The sequence below is a fragment of the Arachis ipaensis genome, chromosome B2 (assembly GCF_059453495.1).
Source record: "Arachis ipaensis isolate K30076 ecotype BB chromosome B2, ASM5945349v1, whole genome shotgun sequence".
Classification (NCBI taxonomy): Eukaryota; Viridiplantae; Streptophyta; class Magnoliopsida; order Fabales; family Fabaceae; genus Arachis; species Arachis ipaensis.
In genome coordinates this window covers 92,696,378-92,703,968 of record NC_142437.1, presented here as the reverse complement: position 1 = coordinate 92,703,968, position 7,591 = coordinate 92,696,378, and the positions used below count along the sequence as shown (strand labels likewise).

General features: G+C 36.1%; 1 pseudogene; it reads left to right on the top strand.

Moving 5' to 3' along the window:
* The first annotated feature begins 6,575 nt into the window (after positions 1 to 6,575).
* LOC148574857 (uncharacterized) lies at positions 6,576 to 7,325 on the top strand (annotated as a pseudogene).
* The last annotated feature ends 266 nt before the right edge of the window (positions 7,326 to 7,591 follow it).

The window sequence follows — 7,591 nt, the reverse complement described above, 5'->3', positions numbered from 1 at the left end:
CTCCCAATAAGCACTTCTTTAATGTCAATAGCTTGACAGTGAGCTCTTAGAGAGCTTCACAGAAACTCAGAGCTTTAATAGTGGCCTCCCAATACCAAACTTAGAAGTTGAGTGTGAGGGCTCTGTTTGACTCTGTATTGAGAGAAGCTTTTCATGCTTCCTCTCCATGGTTACAGAAGAAGATCCTTGAGCCTTAAACACAAGGTAGTCCTCATTCAATTGAAGGACTAACTTTCATCTGTCCACATCAATCACAGCTCTTGCTGTGGCTAGGAAGGGTCTTCCAAGGATAATGGATTCATCCTCATCCTTCCCAGTGTCTAGGATTATGAAATCAGCAGGAATGTACAGGCCTTCAACCTTCACTAAGACATCCTCTACAAGTCCATAAGCCTGTTTCATTGATTTGTCTGCCATCTCTAGTGAGATTCTTGCAGCTTGTACCTCAAAGATCCCCAGTTTCTCCATTACAGAGAGTGGCATGAGGTTTATACTTGAACCAAGATCACACAGAGCCTTCTTAAAGGTCATGGTGCCTGTGGCACAAGGTATTAAGAACTTTCTGGGATCCGATTTCTTCTGAGGTAGTTTTAGTTGAACCAAGGCATTCAGTTCATTAATGAGCAATGGAGGTTCATCCTCCCAAGTCTCATTACCAAATAACTTGGTATTCAGCTTCATGATTACTCCTAGATACTGAGCAATTTGCTCTTCAATAATATCTTCATCTTCTTCAGAAGAAGAATACTCATTAGAGCTCATAAATGGCAACAGTAAGTTCAGTGGAATCTTTATGGTCTCTGTATGAGCCTCAGATCCCTTTGGTTCCTCATTAGGGAACTCCTTAGTGGCCAGTGGACGTCCATTGAGGTCTTCCTCAGTGGAAATCACTGCCTCTTCCTCTTCTCCAAGTTCGGCCATGTTGGGTATATTGATGGCCTTGCACTCTCTCTTTGGATTCTCTTCTGTATTGCTTGGGAGAGACTAGGAGGGATTTTAGTAACTCTTTTACTCAGCTGACCCACTTGTACCTCCAAATTTCTGATGGAGGACCTTGTTTCAGTCATGAAACTGAGAGTGGTCTTAGATAGATCAGAGACTATGGTTGCTAAATCAGAGAGCTCTGCTTAGAATTCTCTGTCTGTTGCTCAGAAGATGATGGAAAAGGCTTGCTATTGCCAAAACTATTTCTCCCACCATTATTATTATTGAAGCTTTGATTAGGCTTCTGCTGATCCTTCCATGAGAAATTAGGATGGTTCCTCCATGAAGGATTGTAAGTGTTTCCATAGGATTCTCCCAAGTAATTCACTTCTTCCATTGAAGTTGGAAGTTGGTGCAGTAAAGTCACCAAGCACCTTCCTTTCATCTCCACCATTGTTGTTGGGTTCGGCTGCCATGTCTACTTCTTTTTCGAAAATTTCTGTCAGGTCCTCTCCGGAGTGTTGTGCTTTAACTTCTCTTAGCTTCCTCTTCAGAGTCCTTTCAGGTTCAGGATCAGCTTCAATAAGAATGTCTTTATCCTTGTTTCTGCTCATATGAAAAAGAAGAGAATAGAAAAGAAGAAGAATCCTCTATGTCACAGTATAGTGATTCCTTTATATGAGTATAAGAATAGAAGAATAGAAGAATGAGGTAGAAGAAGAAATTCGAACACAGAGAGGGAGAGAGGGTTCGAATTATTAATTAAAAGAAAAGAAAAATATTTTTGTTTTTATTTTGATTATAAGTTAGAATTCAAAATTTAAGAAAAGAAATAAAATAAAATTGAAAACTAAATAAATTAATTAATTAAAAAGATTTTTGAAAAAGTTGTTAGTTAGTTTTCGAAAATGAGAAGTGAAAAAGTAGGGGTTAAGTACTGAAATCGTCCCTAAGGTCTGGGGTGAAAATCAAAATCGTCCCCGACCTTTTTTTGTTATTAAAATCATCCCCAACGTTATAAAACGTTATAAAATCGTCCTTTTGTCCATAAATAAAATTTTTCGGACAATTTTGCCCTTAAACAAAAATTAAAAAGTCTCTCCACCTTCACCACTACCCTCTGCATTATCATCACCATCACCATCTACATCACCATCGCTGCACCATCACCACCAACAATCCAGCAACACCAACAGCAACAATCAAAAACAAATCAATACCAACAATCCAGCAACACCAACAGCAACAATCAAAAACAAATCAACAAAAATCTATCGCTACACCATCACCACCAACAATCCAGCAACACCAACAGCAACAATCAAAAACAAATCAACACCAACAATCCAGCAACACCAACAGTAACAATCAAAAACAAATCAACAAAAATTTTAAATTAAACAATTCAGCAATCATCAACTATAATTTCAGATCCAAAATTGACAACAACATAAATTAAAAAATTTAAAAAAGAAGAACTCATATGTTCTTCAGAAAAAAAAAACAAGAGAGAAAGAGAACAACGTAAAATTGGGAACAAGAACTCAAAATTGCAGTAACAATTAAAACTCAGAAATTTCACTAAAAATTCAGAAATTCTACAACAAAAATCCAATTTAAAGAAGAAGAAGAAGAAGAAGAAGAAGAAGAAGAAGAAGAAGAAGAAGAAGAAGAAGAAGAAGAAGAAGAAGAAGAAGAAGAAGAAGAAGAAGAAGAACGGCGGTGCGGCGGTGCGGCGGTGCGACGGGGCGGCGGTGCGGCTTCCCTTCCCTCCTCCTCCCCCCAGCCCCCCTCAACGGCGGCCCTGGCGGTGGTGACGCTCCCCTCGGTGGCTCACTCCCTCTCTCGCGCTGTCTCTCTTCTCGGCTCAACTCTGATTCGCGACGGCACTCTCTCTCCCTCTTCCCTTTGATGGCGACGATGACAAGCAAGGCATCTGGGCACGGCGGTGGCGGCGCTGGACACGACCTCCCTCTCTTCCCTTCTCAGCTCTCCGTCAGTCACTCTCTCCCTCAAGCCCTTTCACCGTTTCGTTCTTTCTTTCTTTTTGTTTCCTGAAGCCGTTTTTCTCTTTCCTTTCTTTTTAATTTAATTTATTTTATAATTATATTTATTTTATTTTATAATTTTTTTAATGAGGGGTAGTTTGGTAATAAAAAAATAAAATTGGTAAAAAGGACGATTTTATAACGTTTTGTAACGTTGAGGATGATTTTAATAACAAAAAAAGGTCGGGGACGATTTTGATTTTCGCCCCTTACCTTAGGGACGATTTCAGTACTTAACCCGAAAAAGTAGTTAGGTAGTTTTGAAAAAGATAAGAAATAGTAAACTTTTTAAAATTAAAAGAAACAAGTCAAGTGGTTAATTGAAAAAGATTTGAAAAATAAATTTTGAAAAGATAAGAAGTTAGAAAGAGATTTTGAAATTAAGTTTTGAAAAAGATATGATTAAAATTTATTTTGAAAAAGATTTGAAAAAGAAATTTAAAAAGATTTGATTTTGAAAATTAAAGTTGATGACTTGACTAACAAGAAACTAAAAGATATGATTCTAGAATTTAAAGATTGAACTTTTCTTAACAGAAAAGTAACAAACTTGAAATTTTTGAATTAAAACATTAAATGTTAGCAATAATTTCAAAAATTATGAAATAAAATTAAGAGAAAGATTTTGAAAATTAATTAAAAAAATTTTTCGGAAAACATGAAAGAAAAATGAAAAAGATTTGATTTTTGAAAAAGATTTGAAAAGATAAAGTTTTTAAATTGAAATTTTGACTTGACTAACAAGAAACAACTAAATTTTAAAAATTTTTGACCAAATCAATTCAAAATTTCGAAAGTTATGAGTAACATAAGGGAAAGATATTATTTTTTATTTTTTTGAATTAATGAAGAAAGAGAAAAATAAGAAAATGACACAAGACATAAAAAATTTAAGATCAAAACAACCAATGCATGCAAGAACACTTTGAATGTTAAGATGAACACCAAGAACACTTTGAAGATCATGATGAACATCAAGAACATATTTTTGAAAATTTTTAAGAAAAGAAAGACATGCAAGACACCAAACTTATAAATTTTTAAACTTTAGACACTAATAATTCAAAAATGCACAAGAAAAACAAGAAAAGACCCAAAACAAGAAAAATTAAAGATCAAACAAGGAAAATTATCAAGAACAACTTGAAGATCAAAGAAGAACACAATGCATGAATTTTCAAAAATTTTAAGAAAATTAAAAGAATGCAATTGACACCAAACTTAAATTTTGACACAAGACTCAAACAAGAAACACAAAATTTTTTGGTTTTTTTATGATTTTATTAAATATTTTTTTTTGTATTTTTCTAAAATAAAAAATAAAAAAACTTAAACATAAAATAAAATTATCCAATCTAAGCAAAAAGATGAACCGTCAGTTGTCCAAACTCGAACAATCCCCGGCAACGGCGCCAAAAACATGGTGCACAAAATTGTGATTCACACTTTTCACAACTCCGCACAACTAACCAGCAAGTGCACTGGGTCGTCCAAGTAATACCTTACGTGAGTAAGGGTTGATCCCACGGAGATTGTCGGCTTGAAGCAAGCTATGGTCATCTTGTAAATCTCAGTCAGGCGGATTCATTTGGTTATGAGGTTTTGATAATTAGAAGATAAATAAAACATAAAATAAAATAGAGATACTTATGTAATTCATTGGTGGAAATTTCAGATAAGCGTTTGGAGATGCTTTGTTGCTTCTAAACCTCTGCTTCCTTATTGCCTTCTTCCAATCATGCGTGCTCCCTTCCATGGTAAGCTGTATGATCCACTCGGATGAAAAATACCAGGTACGATCTCTGCACGGCTAATCAATTGTCGGATTTCTCGTCTCGGATGAAAAATACCAAGTACAGCTACCGCACGCCTAATCATCTGTCGGTTTCCGCTAGCGTTGGAATAGGACCCTTGTCCTTTTGCACACTGTCACTGCACCCAACATTCGCAAGTTTGAAGCTCGTCACAGTCATCCCTTCCCAAATCCTACTCGAAATACCACAGACAAGGTTTAGACTTTTCGGATCTTAGGAATGCTATCAATGGTTCTAGCTTATACCACAAAGATTCTGATCTCACGGACTCGGTCCGTGGATCAAAGACCCAAGAAATATGCACTCAAGCTGTCGCCCAATGACTACGTTGAGCTCAGATAGAACGGAAGTGGTTGTCAGGCACGCATTCATAGAATTGAGAATAATGATGAGTGTCACGGATCATATCATTCTCCAGATTGAAGTACGAGTGAGTATCTTAGAATAGAATCAAGCGTGATTGAATAGAAAACAGTAGTAATTGCATTAATTCATGAAGAACAGTAGAGCTCCACACCTTAATCTATGAGGTGTAGAAACTCCACCGTAGAAAATACATAAGTGAAAATAGTCTAGGCATGGCCGTGTGGCCAGCCTCAAATGTCTAAGAACTAAACGTTCAGAGATGAGAATACAATAGTAAAAAGTGATATTTATACTAAACTAGTAACTTAGGTTTACAGAAAATGAGTAACTACGTGCATATAGTGCAGAAATCTACTTCTGGGGCCCACTTAGTGTGTTCTTGGGGTGAGCATTGAGCTTTACACGTGCATAGGCTATTCTTGGAGTTAAACGCCAGCTTGGGTGCCAGTTTGGGCGTTTAACTTCAATTTTGGTGCCAGTTCTGGCGTTTTACGCCAGAAAGTTTTAGGCTGGATTTTAGCACCATTTTGGGCCATCAAATCTCGGGCAAAGTATGAACTATTATATATTGCTAGAAAGCCCAAGATGTCTACTTTTCAACGCAATTGAGAGCGCGCCAATTAGGTTTCTGTAGCTCCAGAAAATCCACTTTGAGTGCAGGAGAGTTAGAATCCAACAGCATCTGCAGTCCTTTTTCAGCCTCTGAATCAAATTTTTGCTCAGGTCCCTCAATTTCAGCCAAAAAATACCTGAAATCATAGAAAAATACACAAACTCATAGTAAAGTCCAGAAATGTGATTTTTCCATAAAAACTAATAAAAATATAATAAAAAGTAACTAAAACATACTAAAAACTGTGTAAAAATAATGCCAAAAAGGGTATAAATTATCCGCTCATCAGGCTTTGTATGGCAAAAGAAGACGGCAAGATAACACACTCATAGATAATTGGATCGATGAGTGTTTATTCAAATATTCAGAAGAAAAAGATATCGATAGAAGCTCTGTCCCAACTCCTCATAGATGGGTCAACAGAGATCGAGAAGCAGGACATGATCGCCTTTTCCAAGATTACTTTGCAGATGAACCGGTGTATAATGCTGACATTTTCCGACGAAGATTTCGAATGAGAATACATGTGTTCCTTTGGATAGTAAACGCTCTCTCAAACGCCTATCCGTATTTCCAACAGAGGGTTGATGCAACTGGAAGAAGAGACTTGTCACCACTCCAAAAATGCACCGCGCTGCGATACAGATGTTAGCATATGGTGTAGCAGTTGATGTTGTTGATGATTATGTGCGCATAGGCGAGAGAACTACAATTGAATGCTTGGAAAAAATTGTTGAAGGTGTCATTTCGGTGTTCGAGGATGAATACTTGCGGAAACTAAATCCGAATGATGTATGACGCCTGCTACAAATGGTGGAAGGTTGGGGCTTTCTTGGCATGTTGGGTAGTATTGACTGCATGCATTGCCAATGAAAAAATTGTCCAAAGGCATGGAAAAGTATGTAAATAAGTGGTTATTGTGGGGTTGCAACCATAGTACTTGAGGTTGTAGCATCTTCAGACCTTTGGATATGGTATGCGTTCTTTGGAGTTTCTGGTTCAAATAACGATATCAATGTGTTAGATTGTTCTCCAGTGTTCGATGATATTCTAAATAACCGTACTCTGGAGATAAATTATACTATTAATGGTAATAATTATACTATGAGATACTATTTAGCAGATGGTATTTATCCTGAATGGGTCACATTTGTCAAATCAATCTCAAAGCCATAAGGGGGAGAAGCGCAAGTTATTTGCACAATATCAAGAAGGACAAAGAAAAGATGTGGAGCGAGCATTCGGAGTGTTGCAAGCACGCTTTGCAATTATACGTGGTCCAACTCGCTTTTGGAAAAAGAAGAAGCTTGCCAACATAATGAGAGCTTGTATTATATTGCATAATATGATTGTTGAGGATGAAAGAGACACTTATGCAGAAAATATTTCTCAAGACTTAGAGTATAATGATGTCGAAAATGGCTTATCACAACCTCAGATGTTTGCCATCAATTTCTCCAAAGAAATGCCCAACTTCGAAATAGGCAGCAGCATAGACAATTGAAAGAGGACTTGATTGAACACATATGGCAATTTCACAATGCTTGTCGTCAATTATAGAGTTTAATTATGTTTTTCTTTGTATTAAGTAATTTTATAAATTAGTGTAATCCCGAATTATATATTGTGTATTATTATTATTATATATGAATTTATTTAATATTAATATCTTTTAATAGTGAATTATTTTTAAATTTATAAATTTAAATAATATTATCAAAAAAATTAATTACATTAATTTAAAGTATTTTAATTAATTAATTAAGTGGGATCACAACAGGGACTGGAGTTAGTTTCTCCTAATGGAAAAGAGAGAAATGCTTTGA